The sequence below is a fragment of the Salvelinus fontinalis genome, chromosome 42 (genome assembly GCF_029448725.1).
Source record: "Salvelinus fontinalis isolate EN_2023a chromosome 42, ASM2944872v1, whole genome shotgun sequence".
NCBI classification, from domain to species: domain Eukaryota; kingdom Metazoa; phylum Chordata; class Actinopteri; order Salmoniformes; family Salmonidae; genus Salvelinus; species Salvelinus fontinalis.
Window position 1 is genome coordinate 13,650,098 of NC_074706.1, and position 21,763 is coordinate 13,671,860.

A 21,763-nucleotide genomic window follows, 5' to 3' on the forward strand; every position below is an offset into this window, starting at 1 on the left:
AGATGTCAGAAGTTTTGATTGTCTGACTACTTTTCTATAGAGAGATGAAAACAATAAAATGGGAGTGAAAGTGTTAGTGGGAACTAAACTGAAGTTGATTAAAGAAATACTTTTTAAGTTTGAAATGTTTTGACATTGAGGTCTTCGTCAGGTCTAAGTTCCACACTAACAACTAAACTGAAGTTAACAGTTGCCCAGAAAATGCACTCTATCCAACCTGTTTGGGCTGCAAGCCCGAAATCGGACGAAAATGACAACAGCTGCAGGGCGCGAAATTCAAAATCTATTTTTTTTAAATATTTAACTTTTACACATTAACAAGTCCAATACAGCATTTGAAAGATAAACATCTTGTCAATCCAGCCAACATGTCCGATTTTTTAAATGTTTTACAGAGAAAACACCACATATATTTATGTTAGCTCACCACCAAATACAAAAGTGGACAGACACGTATGGATATGATTATGAAGTATGAATTATGATTGAAGTAGCATGCACAAGCCAACCGAAATAAACTAAAACCAACCTAAAGAGCCCAGAAAAAACTACCTCAGATGACAGTCATATAACATGTTACACAATAAATCTATGTTTTGTTCATAAAAGGTGCATATTTTAGCTATAAATCAGTTTTACATTGATGCTACCCAAAAATGCTAACACATAGCTAGAGTCTGAATCCAGACGGGAGTAGCCAGAGAAAATACATACACCAACGTCGGCTACTAATTACACCTCATAAAACATTTCAGAAAAACATATGGTGGATAACTAATGAAAGACAGATATCGTGTGAATAAAGCCAACATTTCCGATTTTTGAAGTGTTTTACAGCGAAAACACAATATATCGTTATATTAGCTAACAACATAAGCTAGCATAAGTCACCACTAGCATTGGTCAAGCGCTAGCCTAGCACAGTTAGCCCACTTAGCACAACACAGCTCAACAGATATATGAAAAAGCATCCCAAATTGGGTCTTATCTTTCTTGATATTCCATCAGAATGTTGTAACGGGGTCCAATGTCCAGTAGAGTCTTTAGTTGGGTTCCAGAACGAATTATTTCCCTCTTTGGTTAGCAAGCACAATAGCATTGCGGCGCTACACAGCGTTTCTTCAAAAAATTCTTCCGTCGTATCACATCTAAAGTCCAGAATAAATTGCAATAATATAATTAAAGTATATTGAAAAAACATACTTTAGGATGATTTTGTGACATGTATCAAATAATATCGTAGTCAGACATCATATTCACCGTTATCTACCTTGTTCCAGAAGCCGAGACCAAATTATGCTTCGCGCCCGGAAATGTTTTTTAACTGCTCAGGTCTCACAAGAAGGTGTGTTATTCAGTCCATGGACGAGATATTCGACTCCTTTCAATTCTCACTTCCGCATTACAGCCTGACGAATGCGTGTGAAGTGTCCCTATGGTCCCAAGTCAAAGGGCCTTTTATAGAGAAGGTCTTAAAGAGACACATCGCATTTTGGAAATCTCAATTCGGCTGGGAAAATGGCTGTAAAAATATTTCTGTTCGACTTAGAGAAACAATTCAAACATTTTTAGAAACTATAGACTGTTATCTATCCAACAGTAGTAAATATATGCATATTGGAAAATAAAAAGTTTCTTAGGAGGCCGTTTGAAAATGTGCACACATTTTCCAGTTTTTTCAATATTCAGCTTGCAGCCCAAACAGGTTAAACTCCTTATATGGTCCTATGTCACCAAAATAGGACAAGCTGTATAAGCGTTAGTCGTCACGCACATCTTCTACTGCATCGTCACTGTCAGAAGAGAGATTCATTTTTGGATTCCTCCGTTAAGCGTTCCACTTGATACCTCTCGAAGGGTAAAAATAAAACTGTTCTCCAGACTCCAGTGGGTACATTTGGCTCAGCGGTGCCAAGTATTGTCGCTAGACACGTCTTTAAACACTTATCCGTAATCACACCAGCAACTAGTGTGATTTGAGCTGAGCTCACTGCAACACAGACCCACAGACCAGTGCTCTAAGTGACTGAATGTAGAAGTCTATGTTAGATTATAATTAAATGCCCCCCCCCCCCCCCCGTACTGATCCGACCCGGCATGTCCCACAAACCAAAGTGCATGATCGAGCGAGGTTAAACTCGAACGGGCCAAATTCAAAATAGGTGAGAGACATGCAGCACATGACATTACCATCCACATGCATAAAGATACAATTATGTCACATTATCACATTCGCTAGCCCAAAACGGCTTCATACGCACTCACCAGAGCGCGTATTCACGTATTCACCACCGAACCGGGGCTACATCTGACTCAGAATTGAATCAATCCTCTCATACAGGCTGTTACAATTTTTTGATGTGCAGTTCATGTAAATAGCATTTTTAATAGCTTCTTAAATGTACGATTTCACACAGCGTGCCAATGAATGATTTACCTCTTTATGTTATTCTGCTAAGGCGGAAAGGGGAAGGGAAGTCATGGCCCTCTGTCTTGCTGCTCGTCTTTGTTATACACTGTTAACACACAGCTTTGAGCTTTTGAGTAGACATGCACTAACACAGGAGTAGTATCTTTACTTTGTTTCACGGTGCTGTTTCCATTACTACTTACCAGACAATTAGGTGCCAATAATTTGTTATTTGGCAACAATGGGCACTTTCTGGTAAACCTTTCATAAAATCAACAACTGAAGGGATAAGTGATTGATGAGTGCAATGGCCACTCAATTACTGATTGGACAAGTGGGGGAGCAACTCGAGAACAAGAAATCTGATAGGAGTGTGGTCTGCGGTACTGTCTGTAAGTTGGCAGGGTCAACCCCTGTGACCCGGGGCTATGGCTTTCTACCCAGAGCTCCCTATTAGCCTCTCCTCTCAATGAGCTGAATGTGACTGGGTTTTGCTGAGCCAGGCCCTCCCTGGGCCCCCGGGGAGCCTGCCAGCGTTGGAGGTGGGAGTGTGCTGCTCTGTCTGAGCTGAGACAGACTAATCTTTCAGCAGACTCACTGATTGTTGTCTACAGCATTGAGGGCACATTGTCTGTCTGTCCGTCAGCCCGACTGTCTGTCCCCCCCGCTGTGCTGTCTGTCTTTCTCCTCCTGCTCTGTCTGTGTGTCTGTCTCTCTCCCCTTCTCTGTCTGTGTGTCTGTCTCTCTCCCCCTTCTCTGTCTGTCTCTCTCCCTCCTCTCTGTCTGTCTATCTCTCCCTCCTCTCTCTGTCTCCCCCTCCACCTTTCTATCTGCCTGTCTGTCTCCCCCATCCTGCCGGCCTGTCTCTGTACACCTCCCACCTTTCTTACTGTCCCCCATTTCAGCCTGTCTGTCTATCTCTCCCCCGTTCTGTCTATCTGTCTCTCCCCCCATTCTGTCTGTCTGTCTGTCTGTCTATCTCTCCCTCCCTCCATTCTGTCTGTCTATCTCTCCCCCCTATCGGTCTGTCTATCTCTCCTCCCTTTGTTTGTCTGTCTATCTCTCCCTCCATTCCGTCTGTCTGTCTGTCCCCTGTCTTTGTCTGTCTGTCTGTCTCCCCATCTTTGTTGCTTTGTCTGTTTCTTTCTCCCCCGTCGTTGTCTGTCTGTCTATCTCTTCCCCGTATTTTTCTGTCTGTCTGTCTCTCTCCCTCTGTCTTTTTCTGTCTGTCTGTCTGTCTGTCTGTCTGTCTGTCTGTCTGTCTGTCTGTCTGTCTGTCTGTCATCTGCCTGTCTGTCTGTCTGTCTCCCATTATGTCTGTCATCTGCCTGTCTGTCTGTCTGCCTCTACCCCTTTCTGTCTGTCTGTGTCTGTCTCTCCGCCCTTTCTGTCTGTATGTCTATCTCTTCCCCTTTGTCTGTCTGTGTCTATCTCTCCCCCTTTCTGCATGTCTGTCTCTCAATTTCTGCCTGCCTGTCTACCTGTATATATCTCCCCCCTTTCTGACTGCCTGTCTATCTGTTTGTCTCCCCCGTTCTGTCTCTCTGTCTCTCCTCCCATTCTGTCTGTCTGTCTGTCTCTCTCCCCCTTTCTGTCTGTTTGTCTCTCTTTCCCCCTTTCCGTCCGTCTGTCTGTCTGTCTGTCTGTCTGTCTGTCTGTATGTCTATCTCTTCCCCTTTGTCTGTCTGTGTCTATCTCTCCCCCTTTCTGCATGTCTGTCTCTCAATTTCTGCCTGTCTACCTGTATATATCTCCCTCCTTTCTGACTGCCTGTCTATCTGTTTGTCTCCCCCGTTCTGTCTCTCTGTCTCTCCTCCCATTCTGTCTGTCTGTCTGTCTGTCTCTCTCCCCCTTTCTGTCTGCCTGTCTTTCTATCTCTCCCCATTTCTGTCTGTCTATCTCTCCCCCTTTATGTCTCTCTGTCTGTCTCTCCCCCCTTTCTGCTAGTCTGTCTGTGTCTGTCTGCCTGTGTCTCGTCCCCCCTTTCTGACTGCCTGTCTATCTGTTTGTCTCCCCCTTTCTGTCTGTCTGTCCCCCTTTCTGTCTGCCTGTCTTTCTATCTCTCCCCATTTCTGTCTGTCTATCTCTCCCCCTTTATGTCTCTCTGTCTGTCTCTCCCCCCTTTCTGCTAGTCTGTCTGTGTCTGTCTGCCTGTGTCTCGTCCCCCCTTTCTCTCTGTCTTTTTATCTCTCCCCCTTCTTCATCTGTCTATCACTCCCCCATTTCTGTCTGTCTGTCTCTCCCCCCTTTGTCTGTCTGTCTATCTCTCCCCCCTTTCTGTCTGTCTGTCTTTCTGCCTATCGCTCCCCCGTCTTCATCTGTCTGTCTATCTTTCCCCCCATCTTCGTCTGTCTGTCTTCTTTGTATGTCTGTTTATCTCTCCCCCCGTCTTTGTCTATCTGTTTCTCTCTCCCCCCGTCTTTGTCTGTCTGTCTGTCTGTCTGTCTCTCTCTCTCTCCCCCCTGTCTGTCTGTCTGTCTGCCTATCGCTCCCCCGTCTTCATCTGTCTGTCTATCTTTCCCCCTGTCTTCGTCTGTCTGTCTTCTTTGTATGTCTGTTTATCTCTCCCCCCGTCTTTGTCTATCTGTTTCTCTCTCCCCATGTCTTTGTCTGTCTGTCTGACTCTCTCCCCGTCTTTGTGTGTCTTTATCTCTCTCCCCATCTTTGTCTGTCTGTCTGTCCCCCCATCTTTGTCTGTCTGTCTGTCTGTCTGTCCCCCCATCTTTGTCTGTCTGTCTGTCCCCCGGTCTTTGTCTGTCTGTCTGTCCCCCCGTCTTTGTCTGTCTGTCTGTCTGTCTGTCTGTCCCCCCGTCTTTGTCTGTCTGTTTATCTCTCCCCCATCATTGTCTGTCTGTCTGTCTGTCTGTCTGTCTGTCTGTCTGTCTGTCCCTCCATCTTTGTCTGTCTGTCTCTCTCCCCTGTCTATGTCTGTCTGTCTGTCTGTCCCCGTCTTTGTCTGTCTGTCTGTTTATTTCTCCCCCCGTCTTTGTCTGTCTCTCTCTCCAAGTCTTTGCCTGTCTGTCTGTTTCTCTCCCCGTCTTTGTGTGTCTTTATCTTTCTCCCCATCTTTGTCTGTCTGTCTGTCCCCCCGTCTTTGTCTGTCTGTCTGTCTGTCTGTCCCCCCGTCTTTGTCTGTCTGTCTGTTTATCTCTCCCTCAGCTTTGTCTGTCTGTCTGTCTGTTTATCTCTCCCTCCATCTTTGTCTGTCTGTCCCCCCGTCTTTGTCTGTCTGTCTGTCTGTCTGTCTGTCTGTCTGTCTGTCTGTCTGTCCCCTGTCTTTGTCTGTCTGTTTATCTCTCCCCCGTATTTGTCTGTCTGTCTGTTTATCTCTCCCCCGTCTTTGTATGTCTGTTTATCTCTCCTCCGTCTTTGTCTGTTTGTCTCTCCCCCGTCTTTGTCTGTCTGTTTGTCTGTTTTCCATCTGTCCCCCAGTCTTTGCCTGTCTCTCCGTCTCTCCCCCCGTCTTTGTCTCTCTTCCCCCGTCTGTGTGTGTCTGTCTCTGTCTCTCCCCCCGTCTTTGTCTGTCTGTTTCTCTCCCCCATCTTTGTCTGTCTGTCTCTCCCTCCCCCAATCTTTTTCTGTCTGTCTGTCTCTCCCCATCTTTGTCTGTCTGTCTGTCCGTCTGTCCCCCCATCTTCGTCTGTCTGTCTTCTTTGTATGTCTGTTTATCTCTCCCCCCGTCTTTGTCTATCTGTTTCTCTCTCCCCCCGTCTTTGTCTGTCTGTCTGTCTGTCTCTCTCTCCCCCCTGTCTGTCTGTCTGTCTGCCTATCGCTCCCCCGTCTTCATCTGTCTGTCTATCTTTCCCCCTGTCTTCGTCTGTCTGTCTTCTTTGTATGTCTGTTTATCTCTCCCCCCGTCTTTGTCTATCTGTTTCTCTCTCCCCATGTCTTTGTCTGTCTGTCTGACTCTCTCCCCGTCTTTGTGTGTCTTTATCTCTCTCCCCATCTTTGTCTGTCTGTCTGTCCCCCCATCTTTGTCTGTCTGTCTGTCTGTCTGTCTGTCCCCCCATCTTTGTCTGTCTGTCTGTCCCCCGGTCTTTGTCTGTCTGTCTGTCTGTCTGTCTGTCTGTCTGTCCCCCCGTCTTTGTCTGTCTGTTTATCTCTCCCCCATCATTGTCTGTCTGTCTGTCTGTCTGTCTGTCTGTCCCTCCATCTTTGTCTGTCTGTCTCTCTCCCCTGTCTATGTCTGTCTGTCTGTCTGTCCCCGTCTTTGTCTGTCTGTCTGTTTATTTCTCCCCCCATCTTTGTCTGTCTCTCTCTCCAAGTCTTTGCCTGTCTGTCTGTTTCTCTCCCCGTCTTTGTGTGTCTTTATCTCTCTCCCCATCTTTGTCTGTCTGTCTGTCCCCCCGTCTTTGTCTGTCTGTCTGTCTGTCTGTCCCCCCGTCTTTGTCTGTCTGTCTGTTTATCTCTCCCTCAGCTTTGTCTGTCTGTCTGTCTGTTTATCTCTCCCTCCATCTTTGTCTGTCTGTCCCCCCGTCTTTGTCTGTCTGTCTGTCTGTCTGTCTGTCCCCTGTCTTTGTCTGTCTGTTTATCTCTCCCCCGTATTTGTCTGTCTGTCTGTTTATCTCTCCCCCGTCTTTGTATGTCTGTTTATCTCTCCTCCGTCTTTGTCTGTTTGTCTCTCCCCCGTCTTTGTCTGTCTGTTTGTCTGTTTTCCATCTGTCCCCCAGTCTTTGCCTGTCTCTCCGTCTCTCCCCCCGTCTTTGTCTCTCTTCCCCCGTCTGTGTGTGTCTGTCTCTGTCTCTCCCCCCGTCTTTGTCTGTCTGTTTCTCTCCCCCATCTTTGTCTGTCTGTCTCTCCCTCCCCCCGTCTTTTTCTGTCTGTCTGTCTCTCCCCATCTTTGTCTGTCTGTGTCTGTCCGTCTGTCCCCCCATCTTTGTCTGTCTGTCTCTCCCCGTCTTTGTCTCTCTCCCCCTGTTTTTGTCTGTCTGTCTCTCTCCCACGTCTCTCCCTCACCTCACTCCCTCAATTCAAGGGGCTTTGAATTAACAAAAGTGAAATAACATCTGCCCCCCCACAGCAAGTCTGTATTCACTGTTCACTTTTTATTGTTATTTTATTGTTATTGCTTTGGCAATGTAAACATATGTTTCCCATGCCTTCCAGGCATAATGTATTGCATCATCATTATTTTATTGTTTCCCTGCTGTCTGTTTATCTCTCTCCCCGTCTTTGTCTGGCTGTCTGTTTGTCCCCCGTTTCTGTCGGTCTGCCTATCGCTCCCCACGTCTTCGTCTGTCTGTTTATCCCTCCCCCCTTCTTCTGTTTGTCTCTCTCCCCGTCTTTGTCTGTCTGTCTGTTTCTCTCCCACGTCTCTCTCTCCCTCTCTCACTCATTCACTCAATTCAAGGGGCTTTATTGGCCTGGAAAACATATGTGAACTCGATAAACAAAAGTAAAATAAAAAGTGAACAATGAATATTACTCACTCAATAGATCACACTCTAGACTGAGGGAACAAATGAGAATTCAAAACAATAGACTTCCAGACATAATGTATTGCGTCATTATTTTCTTCTCTCTCTCCCCGTCTTCGTCTGTCTGTCTAGCCCCCCTTTCTGTCTATCTATCTCTCCCCTTTTATGCATGTCTGTCTGTCTCTCTACCCCTTTGTCTGTCTGCCTCTCCCCCATTTCTGTTTGTCTGTCTGTCTGTCTGTGTCTGCCTATCGCCTCCCCCTATCTTTGTCCGTCTGTTTTTCTCGCGCCCCGTTCCCCCCGTCTTCATCTGCCTGTCTGTTTATTTCCCCCCGCTCGTCGTCTGTCTATCTCTCCCCCGTCTTCGTCTGTCTGTCTGTTTTTCTCCCCCCGATTCGTCTGTTTCTCTCCCACTTATTCGTCTGTTTAACTCTCCCCCGTCTTTGTCTGTCTGTCTGTTTATCCCTCCCTCCCTCCCTCCCTCCCTCCCTCAATTCAAGGGGCTTTATTGGGATCGGAAACATATGTTTGATATCTAGGAATGGGATACCCCTTGAAATATGAAATATTAATCACATAGACAAAACAAATGACTCCATTCACGGCGGTGTGGATATTGAATAGCAATCGATAACGAGGCATGCAAAAGTCAAGTTGAATTAATAGCAATGTCATTCATGAAGAAGCTTCCGTTGTAGAGTTGGTAGTATGATCTCATTCCCTTGGGAAGAGGAGTGGATGAATATTCATCAACATGAGTTAATACCTGCACATACGTCTCAACAGAACTGTGATGAAAACGGTGCCACGTTGGGTATTAATTGACCAAAATGTCACAACCATCTCCCTTTCCATGTCCTGATAGTCACTCTTTTGGCGTGGGTTATAGCAATTTGTCTTATCGGCGGCACGCGTGATTAATAAAGACCAGGTTAGTTTCAATGCCAGGGATGAGGATCATTTTTCCAATTGAACAATTAGTTCACGTCGTCTTGCGGAATGTCATGAGTTGCGGAGGACGATGCGTCTACGTGACGGTGGATTTGTTGGTCACCTGACTCATGGTAGGGAAACAAGGGTCTGTACTCTACTGTAGTACCCCCTGGGTTGTTCGCTGGTAACGCAATCCCCGATAACGTTCTTCAGTCCTTTGTCTCGATGTCTCTGTGGGAGACGATAACAGTTGAACTACTTGACATACTTGTTGGAGTAAGTTGGAAAATGTTGTCAATTGAGCTGTTACATAATTGGTCGGGTTTCTCGAAACGTTCAAGTTTGTGTTTCGGGGTGTTTGGACTTGGAATGGAAAACAGAGACACTATATTAGATTTAAAAAAGGGTTCTATACACCTTCTTTGGTAATCCATTGTGATTTGCTCTTTAAAAAAAAAGACGTTTGGATAGGATTTGTTTTGCCCTTGTTGCTTGCTCTCCATTTGGCCGCCGCCTTCTGTGGATACAAAACGGCAATTATCGCGTCATTAACATCACATTTTGCTCATCACTCAGGCCTCAAGGTTATTACAGTGGGAACATGCCCTGTATTATTTGCCATTTGCAATATGCTTTGTTTCCCGTACCCCGATTGTTCTCGAATTATAGCATTCATTTGCAATTGTATGACAAGCATACCTCCTCACATTGGGTGTTTGATTTCTTTGGACCACTTATTTAGATTTACAAGGAACGTTGACAGCAGTCTCAGAGAGCACGCATAACAACCAGATTTCTTTTGTGGAATTTAAAGTGCCCATCGTAGAAGGTGTTCTTGGAACTAAATCACAAGCTCCCATTTGAAGAGCTGTGAACAAAGAGCTCAATTGTTTTCCCTTGGCTAAGATATTTTGGCAAATGTAGAGATGGCCAAGATTGGCAACTGCCTTCAAATTCACCCATTACTCTTGATCAGACAATTGTGAGTTCTGAATAGAGCTGGCAAGGTCTTTAAAAGCCATGGTTCGTTGAAAACACGATAAAAAAAATATGAGCTATTTGAGGAGTGAATCGTGCGGTATGAATGTCCCATTCTGTAAAATGACTCATGTTCTCTCACTGTTGTTGTCACTAAGGTTCTCAGTTCCAAGCATTTCAACAGATTAGCGTTGTCGTCGTGTTCTGGAGGCAGCTCTGCAGAGTATTAGCTGGCACAGCCACAAAGTAATACAATCTGATTTTAAACCTAATGCTAACCTTAACCACACTGCTAACCCTAATGCCTAACTAACCTTAAGACCAAAAAAAAAAAAAAAAGATGCATGAGTTATCTACAATATAATATTTTGACTTTGCAGCTGTCCTATCTAAGGGGAAATGGTTCAGTTCTACCTCCAGGACAAAACTCACGACAATAAACGTCAACCTGCATCATTCCAGAGTCTGTCATCACAACGCATCAGAGTAGGAGCTGAGAACTGAGACCCTAGACACACGGTGAGACGAGGTGAAATGTGTCTCTTTCTCTCTAGATGCGAGTTCTTGCTCACCAAAGGCCTCGCCATCACAGTTTCAAACCTAGACGCTACTATTAGACACACACTGGGTGTACAAAACATTATGAACACCTGCTCTCTCCATGACACAGACTGACCAGGTGAATCCAGTTGAAAGCTGTGATCCCTTAGTGATGTCACTTTTTAAATACACTTCAACTCAGTGCAGATGAAGGGGAGGAGACGGGTTAATGAGGCAATAAGCAGTAGAAACAATAACAAAGCAGGATCCCCACCCAAAGGACATCCGGGCAACTTGAAACAACTGTGGGGAGCATTGGAGTCAACATGGGCCAGCATCCCTGTGGAACTCAATCTTAGGAAGGTGTTAATGTTTTGGACATTGTATTCTTTCAACAACACTTTAAAATGCACAATCAATAGCCTCCTCCTTGATTTGTGTCATACGATTTTCAATATTGTTTGGCCATTACATTTTTCTAAATGTCTTGTAAGCCCTGTTAGATAACAGTGCCAGGAAAAGACGGTTAAATACATCAAGAATTGTTTTTGTGTCAAGAATAATGAAATACCTCTATACCCCCCCCCCCCACACCTAAATAAGCCACTGTCAAAAATGGACTTCTGGTTACCAAGTAACTCTCCCCAGTGCATTTCAACAATCCCAGATTGAACACTGTAATTTGTTTACACCGTTCAATAATTAAGGGTAGATGGTGGGTTACGATACATGCGATTGATTAAGTGCTGTGACCCGTTTGATACCGCGCGCAGTAAAAAATAAGCAAGTCTCCCGGGATGCCATTTAAACAGGCCTGCATAAATAGGGGTCACCCATACAATCCCGGGAATTGACAGGTTTATTAAAACGACAATGTAACGAGCTGCGTGGACTCGTCCGTATTAGATTTAGAGGGTCAGTCCTAATAAGCAGTCTCACAGCAGCTGCTGTGGCCTCAATCTTTGTCTCCCTCCCTCTCTTTCTCTCTGTACCTCTCTCTCTCTCTGGATCTCCCTCCTCTGTTTCTCTCTATCGCTCTCGGTCTTCTGCCACAAGTATGAATTGCTTGTCTTCAATAAGGGTTTCTTGTCTTCCCCCAATAAAGTCAGCGAATATGGCAAAATTAATTCAGCCGGCTGTGCGTGGCATTTGTATCAGAAGACAGACAGTTTGTTAGGTCTAGACTTCCTAAAGGAGGATAACAAATCCATAGCTTAGTTAGTTCAATCCACCTTAGTTAAATCCACCTCTTTGTACTTAAACAAATTGAACCAAAACACAGACTGGAAAGGAAATGGAGGCCCGATATGATAGCCTTCGCATTCCCCTGTGGGAAATCAGACGCATCTAGCATTGGTGACCATTATTTTAGGGGCTGAATGGCGCCCAAGCCTCCACTACATGCAATAACAAAGAGCAGTGCTTTCAGTTATCTGAGTCCCTTTAATGTGCCGCGAGTAGAATTAAAGATTTAAAAAACCTTGAACACGGAATTGCAGAGAAAGAGATGTGCCTTGTATTATGGGTGGCAGGTTATTTTCTCACCATTTTTGTTTCAAGGATGGAGGGAACTTTTTTCTTATTCTCTGATAAATACAATTATTTAATGTAATCGTAAATGGTTTAGCTTTCAAATTACACACAGACATTCTGTAGTGTTGGCAAGTGAAAGATTTGTGAATTTGGCTCAGCGGTGTGTGTGTGTGTGTGTGTGTGTGTGTGTGTGTGTGTGTGTGTGTGTGTGTGTGTGTGTGTGTGTGTGTGTGTGTGTGTGTGTGTGTGTGTGTGTGTGTGTGTGTGTGTGTGTGTCAGCAAATTTTGTAGGTTGATTCTCATCTTTGCAAATTTTCCAGTTTTCAATTTGTACTTTTGACCTTTGTTGAGACATTTTTGGCCGGCCATTGAATCTTAACAATTTGATATTTGGATTACAGTTCTCTTATTAAATTGTGGATATTCATATAACAGTAACAAGGGCACTCTAATGCAAAGTGTGACCGAGATTCGATCCTCATGTTCGATGTCAGTCTATCCACTCAGTCTATTTAGGAGGATTATACATGTCCCAAATGGCACCCTATTCTCTATGTAGAACACTTATTTTTACCGTGGGCCCAGGTCCAAAGTAATGCACTATGTAGGGTATAGGATGTCTTTTGGGACACAGCCACAGTCTCAATATTATTAGTACAATAGTAATAGTATTACTATTTTCATGTGGGTATGATGAGTGTTCCTTGTTCCACCAGACACCAGTCTCTGTAATCCACAGAAGTCTGCTGGCAAGGTTATTGGGATGGAAATGTTGATTTTGCGTAGACATGCACTGTGTGAACTTTAAAGTGCCCAATAAAAGCCTTGGGGCGACAGAAGAACTCAACGGTTCAATCCCCTCACCGTCGTATATCAGGGTAAGCACAGAATCGCGACCCGATTTACTCACATCCTTTGAACAAAGGAAACATACTAATTTCATCCATCCCTCTGGCAGTCGTGAGTGTGTGTGTGCGTGCGCTTGTCTGATCTTCAAGGCTATAGCCAAAGAAAAGCTTCAATATTGAATATTGTGATGATGATTTCGAAAGCACACACCATTACGAACTGCCCTGTCCCTAATGGAATATTTGCAGAGTTAATCAAACTCGGATCATTCTTACACACCGTCTGTTAGCTAAGCCATCAGTTATTACTTGCTATTCATTCTGGATGAAGTCTACAGAATACTCAGTGACGAATAATTGTATTAGACCAGGGTTCAAATACTATACTGAACAAAAATATAAGTGCAACATGCAACAATTTCAAGGATTTTTACCATTAAAGTTCATATGAGGAAATCAGATGAGCTAAATGCCTTTTACACTCGCACCAAAGCAAGCAACACTGAAGCATGCATGAGAGCACCATCTGTTCTGGTTGACTGTGTGATAACTCTCTCAGTAGCCGATGTGAGCAAGACCTTTAAACAGGTCCACATTCACAAAGGCCGTGGGGCAGATGGATTACCAGGACTAGTACTCAAAGCATGCGGGGACCAACTCGCAAGTGTCTTCACTGACATTTTCAACCTCTCCCTGACTGATTCTGTGATACCTACATGTTTCAAGCAGACCACCATAGTCCCTGTGCCCAAGGAAGCAAAGATAACGTGCCTAAATGATTACCACCCCTTAGCACTCACATCGGTAGCCAGGCTGGTCATGGCTCACATCAACAGCATCCTCCCGGATACTCTAGACCCACTCCAATTTGCATACCGCACCAACAGATCCACAGATGATGCAATCTCAATCGCACTCCACACTGCCCTTTCCCACCTGGACAATAGGAATGCTTTTCATTGACTACAGCTCAGCGTTCAACACCATAGTGCCCACGAAGCTCATCACTAAGCTAAGGACCGTGGGACTAAACACGTCCCTCTGCAACTGGATCCTGGACTTCCTGACGGGCCGCCCCCAGGTGGTAAGGGTAGACAACAACACGTCTGCCACACTGATCCTCAACACTGGGGCCCCTCAGGGGTGTGTACTTAATCCCCTCCTGTACTCCCTGTTCACCCACGACTGCGTGGTCAAAGACGACTCCAACACCGTCATTAAGTTTGCTGACAACACAACAGTGCCTGATCACCGACAACGATGAGACAGCCTATAGGGAGGAGGTCAGAGAACTGGCAGTGAGGTGCAAGGACAACAACCTCTCCCTCAACGTGAGCAAGACAAAGAAGCTGATCGTGGACTACATGAAAAGGCTGGCCGAACAGGCCCCCATTAACATCAACCTGGCTGTAGTGGAGCGGGTCGAGAGTTTCAAGTTCCTTGGTGTCCACATCAACAACGAGCTATCAGTCGAATCGACAGTCGTGAAGAGATCACCACAAAACCTTGAAAAGATGTGGCATGGGTCCCCAGATCCTCAAAACGTTATTCAGCTGCATCATCAAGAGCATCCTGACTGGTATGACAACTGCTCGGCAGCTGACCGTAAGGCGCTACAGAGGGTAGTGCTTACGGCCAAGCTTCTTGCCATCCAGGACCTATATAATAGGCGGTGTGAGAGGAAAGTCCATCAAATTGTCAGAGACTCCAGTCACCCAAGTCATAGACTGTTTTCTCTGCTACCGCATGTCAAGCGGTACCGGAGCACCAAGTCTAGGACCAAAAGACTCTACCCCCAAGCCATGAGACTGCTGAACAATTAACCAAATGGCCACCGGATTATTACATTGACACCCCCCCCCCCATTTGTTTTGTACACTTCTGCTACTTGCTGTTTATTATCTATGCATAGTCACTTCGCCCCCACCTACATGTACAAATTACCTCAACTAACCTGTACCCCCACACACTGACTCGGTACCTGTCACCTTCCTGACCGGTTTTCTGTTATTTTGTATGTGTTTGACGGTCAGGGCGTGAGTTTGGGTGGGTAGTCTATGTTATGTGTTTCTATGTTGGTTAATAGGGTGACCTGATATGCCTCTCAATTAGAGACAGGTGGTTTTCATTTCCTCTGATTGAGAGCCATATTAAGGTAGGTGTTTTCACACTGTTTGTTTGTGGGTGGTTGTCTCCTGTGTCAGTGTCTGTTACGCCACATGGGACTGTTTCGGTTTGTTTGTTCGTTCGTTCGGTTTTTGTGTAGTCTGTTTTTCCTGTTCGTGCGTTCTTCGTTTCATGTAAGTTCTTACGTTCAGGTCAGTCTACGTCATTTGTTGTTTTTGTATCTATTCAAGTGTTCTTCGTGTTTTCGGTTTTGTTTAATAAATATCATGTCATATCACAATGCTGCATTTTGGTCTAATCCTTGCTACTCCTCTTCGTATGAAGAGAAGGAGGCAGCCCGTTACAGTACCGGTACCCCCTGTATTTAGCCGTTATGTTATTGTGTCCCTTTTTATTCTTTTTTATATTAAAAAATGACTTTAGTTTATTTGGTTAAGGTCTTATAAGTAAGTATTTCACGCTAAGGTCTACACTTGTATTCGGCGCATGTGACAAATAAAGTTTGATTTGAGATCAGAAAACTATTCATCATTGAGGAATAGAAGACGAATAAATATCACTCAAGATCTACACAAGCCTACACAAGATCAGAGTGATTACTGCTGCACCCACGCAAGCACGTACGCACACACTTCCTCCTGCCATCCCGTTGAGTCACGTTGTGTTCCCGTCTTTTGAATCTCATGCATTTCACTTTCAGTATTCCTTTTACTTCTTAGATTTAATCATATCATAACTACATGTCATCATAATCAAATCCTAATATTATGAATAGTAAAACGCTTAATGTTAAGAATTGTTTTATTTTATTTGATGCTATAAAACTGTCCTTCTTCAACAGTTGCCATCGTAACATCTTTTCTACCCCTAGTTCATCATTTCTTTCAATCTTTTTGTCAACGCCTTTCTTGACTGTGACATCACATCAAGCTTCTGGTCAGATTTTAACAAAAACCATTTCAAATTTTTATTTTATTTATCCGTTATTTTACCAGGTAAGTTGACTGAGAACACATTCTTATTTGCAGAAACGACCTGGGGAATAGTTACAGGGGAGAGGAGGGGGATGAATGAGCCAATTGTAAACTGGGATTTATTAGGTGACCGTGATGGTTGAGGGCCAGATTGGGAATTTAGCCAGGACACCGGGGTTAACACCCCTACTCTTACGATAAGTGCCATGGGATCTTTAATGACCTCAGAGAGTCATGACACCCGTTTAACGTCCCATCCGAAAGACGGCACCCTACACAGAGCAGTGTCCCCAATCACTGCCTTGGGGAATTGGGATCTTTGTTTAGACCAGAGGAAAGAGTGCCTCCTACTGGCCCTCCAACACCACTTCCAGCAGCATCTGATCTCCCATCCAGGGACTGACCAGGACCAACCCTGCTTAGCTTCAGAAGCAAGCCAGCAGTGGTATGCAGGGTGGTATGCTGCTGGCGCGCAAATGATTAACTTTGTGTCAGTAGCTCATCACCAAGAGTGGATTCTGAACGTTGTTATAGATAAAATGCTTAATTATTTAATACATATTACTTTTAGTTGCTAAATATTTCCAAGTAGTTTTCTGAAAATCTGTGCCTGAACACAGGTTGAGTTCAAATGAATGTTGGCATTAATTTGTCTGTGCATATTCAGACCTACTTAGGCACCACTGCACTGCTAGGCAACCGTCTCCAGAAGTGAAACTTCTGAATAAGTGTGTTCCATTAAATGTGATTCGTTTTTTTATTAAGAAGACAGACAATGAACAGTAATTCCCATTTGTTCCGCAGTCTTTTACAGACAGATTATCCTTTGTTCTGAAAAATATTTTAATGCAGTAATGTGAGAGATCTTCATGAATTAGACAGACTTACTATTACCTAAATACAGATTGAAAAAGTAACATATGACAATTTTATGCTTTTCTAGTGCAATGACAATTTATGTGTGTCCAAATAGTTGTCATTATATATTTAAAGGATAGTGTTTTCCCCAGCATTGTGGCAGCTAGACAATCATTTTCTCACACCCCCATAGCAACACGATGTATAGTATGGATTTTGTTCTCGGGAATGAGAGCCCTACGATTTCTCATTCAGGTGGAGAAAGGTTTTAAATACACTTTTGTTGCAAAATCAATTGGAGCTCTCTCTCTCTGAGCGCCGTCCATTTGTTTCTACCTCACAATTTGTTCGCCACCTTTTCCGTTTGATGAATTGCACCACACCGAAAACAATGTATGGCTGGGTGCCGGGCTTTTTCTCTAGCACTCACCTTCCCCATGGCCTGAATTAGTCTGACATTTCATGCCTGAATGGCTCTCTGACATTTAGTTAAGGAAATATCATGGTCTGCTGAACTGTCCAGGCCTGAACCTGAAAACACAGATGAATAAGGGATGAAGTAAATACATAATGCAGTACTGAAATGGTGGTCTGAAATGAATTCACATACGCTATATTGAAATGGTGGTCTGAAATGAATTCACATACACTATATTGAAATGGTGGTCTGAAATGAATTCACATACATTATACTGAAATGGTGGTCTGAAATGAATTCACATACACTATACTGAAATGGTGGTCTGAAATTAATTCACATACACTATACTGAAATGGTGGTCTGAATCAGCTGCCTGAAATAAATACATACAGTATATACTAAATGGCGGTTTGAATTAACTGCCGGAAATAAATTGATTATAGATTACTGAAATACAACACACGCTATACTGAAATGGTGGTTAGTATCATATTAAAATGGTGTTTTGTATCAACCTGCCCAAAATTACCAGTGTAGTAATGAAGTCTTAATTGTCTCTTTATTGACTCGATTTGTTGAATGGAATCTTTTGTGTAGAATGCTCCACCCTATTTGATCGTGTGGTTCATTCACAACTGCAAGGTGCCTCCTCTCGTTTGGAAAAAAAGATTACAAAACGATACACACACATGCGTTCAATATTTCCAAAAAAGCCTTTTTATATGATTGCATGCATAATTTGTTTATTTATTTACTGTCGTGCGGAGAAATTGAATCTTTGGAAAATGATAAAAGGGCCTCTTGATTGCTTTGAGATTCGAGTGGTAATTGTCTTTTTCAAATAGCTTTTTTCCCCTCAAGTTTCACTCCATATAAACAATTAAATTCATATTTTTTCCCTTTCCCGGTCCTACAAGCATATCCCACTCATTGCCATGCACCCCTACTCATGTGGGCCATTACCGCAAACATCAGATAGGATCCACAAGTGTTGTCTGCAGACATGTTGCTGTGCGTTTTGTTGCCAACCTTACTTTACTAGCTGACAACTTTACGTTTTTTTTATTATTTTTTTTATTTACCGTTTATACTTTTTTCCCTCATTCAACTTTTTCACTCCGGACGCTTTATCTGGACATGGTTCGTCAGCACTTTCAACAGCCGAAGCTAAGTAGTAACATTAACATGATGTCTTCTAATTGCAGTCGCTGTACTCATAATATACAGGAGAACGATCGCCTTATGGCGAGGATAGCTGTGCTGCAAGCCCAGCTTCAGACGCAATCGTTAGGCAAGGGTAATTTCAGTGTAGGAAAGGATGAAACAGCGTCTGTGCCACCAGTAAGTACAGATAGTAACGTTAGTATAAATCCCCCCGCACAGTCCCTGCAGCCGGACAACTTTATCATGGCTTCTGGAGGGAAATGCTGTAGGAATGCTAAACTGGTGTCGCTCATTCAGCCGACAGAAACTTTCAACCGGTTTTCCCCATTAAGTAGCGAGTCGGAGTCTGAGGCCGAGTCTTCTCTTGTCTCTACTCCTCCCGTTACGGGGTCTGAGACGCCGAAGGCTCCCACCATTAGCTCTGACAAATTGAAAACCCTAGTCATTGGCGACTCCTTTACCCGCAGTATTAGACTTAAAACGAATCACCCAGCAATCATACACTGTTTATCAGGGGGCAGGGCTACCGACGTTAAGGCTAATCTGAAGATGGTGCTGGCTAAAGCTAAAACTGGCGAGTGTAGAGAGTATAGAGATATTGTTGTCCACGTCGGCACCAACGATGTTAGGATGAAACAGTCAGAGGTCACCAAGCGCAACATAGCTTCAGCGTGTAAATCAGCTAGAAAGATGTGTCGGCATCGAGTAATTGTCTCTGGCCCCCTCCCAGTTAGGGGGAGTGACGAGCTCTACAGCAGAGTCTCACAACTCAATCGCTGGTTGAAAACTGTTTTCTGCCCCTCCCAAAAGATAGAATTTGTAGATAATTGGCCCTCTTTCTGGGACTGACCCACAAACAGGACCAAGCCTGACCTGCTGAGGAGTGACGGACTCCATCCTAGCTGGAGGGGTGCTCTCATCTTATCTACCAACATAGATAGGGCTCTAACTCCTCTAGCTCCACAATGAAATAGGGTGCAGGCCAGGCAGCAGGCTGTTAGCCAACCTGCCAGCTTAGTGGAGTCTGCCACTAGCATAGTCAGTGTAGTCAGCTCAGCCATCCCCATTGACACTGTGTCTGTGCCTCGACCTAGGTTGGGCAAAACTAAACAATGGCGGTGTTCGCCTTAGCAATCTCATTAGGATAAAGACCTCCTCCATTCCTGCCATTATTGAAAGAGATCGTGATACCTCACATCTCAAAATAGGCTTACTTAATGTTAGATCCCTCACTTCAAAGGCAGTTATAGTCAATGAACTAATCACTGATCATAATCTTGATGTGATTGGCCTGACTGAAACATGGCTTAAGCCTGATGAATTTACTGTGTTAAATGAGGCCTCACCTCCTGGTTACACTAGTGACCATATCCCCCGTGCATCCCGCAAAGGCGGAGGTGTTGCTAACATTTACGATAGCAAATTTCAATTTACAAAAAAAAAATGACGTTTTCGTCTTTTGAGCTTCTAGTCATGAAATCTATGCAGCCTACTCAATCACTTTTTATAGCTACTGTTTACAGGCCTCCTGGGCCATATACAGCGTTCCTGAATTCCTGATATACAGCGTTCCTGAATTCCTCTCGGACCTTGTAGTCATAGCAGATCATATTCTAATTTTTGGTGATTTTAATATTCATATGGAGAAGTCCACAGACCCACTCCAAAAGGCTTTCGGAGCCATCATCGACTCAGTGGGTTTTGTCCAACATGTCTCTGGACCTACTCACTGCCACAGTCATACTCTGGACCTAGTTTTGTCCCATGGAATAAATGTTGTAGATCTTAATGTTTTTCCTCATAATCCTGGACTATCGGACCACCATTTTATTACGTTTGCAATCGCAACAAATAATCTGCTCAGACCCCAACCAAGGAGCATCAAAAGTCGTACTATAAATTCTCAGACAACACAAAAATTCCTTGATGCCCTTCCAGACTCCTTCTGCCTACCCAAGGACATCAGAGGACAAAAATCAGTTAACCACCTAACTGAGGAACTCAATTTAACCTTGCACAATACCCTAGATGCAGTTGCACCTCTAAAAACGAAAAACATTTGTCATAAGAAACTAGCTCCCTGGTATACAAAAAATACCCGAGCTCTGAAGCAAGCTTCCAGAAAATTGGAACGGAAATGGCGCCACACCAAACTGGAAGTCTTCCGACTAGCTTGGAAAGACAGTACCGTGCAGTATCGAAGAGCCCTCACTGCTGCTCGATCATCCTACTTTTCCAACTTAATTGAGGAAAATAAGAACAATCCAAAATGTATTTTTGATACTGTTGCAAAGCTATCTAAAAAGCAGCATTCCCCAAGAGAGGATGGCTTTCACTTCAGCAGTAATAAATTCATGAACTTCTTTGAGGAAAAGATCATGATCATTAGAAAGCAAATTACGGACTCCTCTTTAAATCTGCGTATTCCTCCAGGGTTTAGCTGTCCTGGATCTGCACAGCTCTGCGAGGGCCTGGGATCGGGAGAGACACTTAAGTGTTTTAGTACTATATCTCTTGACACAATTATGAAAATAATCATGGCCTCTAAACCTTCAAGCTGCATACTGGATCCTATTCCAACTAAACTACTGAAAGAGCTGCTTCATGTGCTTGGCCCTCCTATGTTGAACATAATAAACGGCTCTCTATCCACCGGATGTGTACCAAATTTACTAAAAGTGGCAGTAATAAAGCCTCTCTTGAAAAAGCCAAACCATGACCCGGAAAATATTAAAAACTATCGGCCTATATCGAATCTTCCATTCCTCTCAAAAATTTTAGAAAAAGCTGTTGCACAGCAACTCACTGCCTTCCTGAAGACAAACAATGTATACAAAATGCTTCAGTCTGGTTTTAGACCCCATCATAGCACTGAGACTGCACTTGTGAAGGTGGTAAATTACCTTTTAATGGCGTCAGACCGAGACTCTGCATCTGTCCTCGTGCTACTAGACCTTAGTGCTGCCTTTGACACCATCGATCACCACATTCTTTTGGAGAGACTGGAAACCCAAATTGGCCTACACGGACAAGTTCTGGCCTGGTTTAGATCTTATCTGTCGGAAAGATATCAGTTTGTCTCTGTGAATGGTTTGTCCTCTGACAAATCAACTGTACATTTTGGTGTTCCTCAAGGTTCCGTTTTAGGACCACTATTGTTTTCACTATATATTTTACCTCTTGGGGATGTTATTCAAAAACATAGTGTTAACTTTCACTGCTATGCGGATGTCACACAGCTGTACATTTCAATGAAACATGGTGAAGCCCCAAAATTGCCCTCGCTAGAAGCCTGTGTTTCAGACATAAGGAAGAGGATGGCTGAAAACGTTCTACTTTTAAACTCGGACAAAACAGAGATGCTTGTTCTAGGTCCCAAGAAACAAAGAGATCTTCTGTTAAATCTGACAATTAATCTTGATGGTTGTAAAGTCGTCTCAAATAAAACTGTGAAGGACCTCGGCGTTACTCTTGACCCTGATCTCTCTTTTGACGAACATATCAAGACTGTTTCAAGGACAGCTTTTTTCCATCTACGTAACATTGCAAAAATCAAAAAA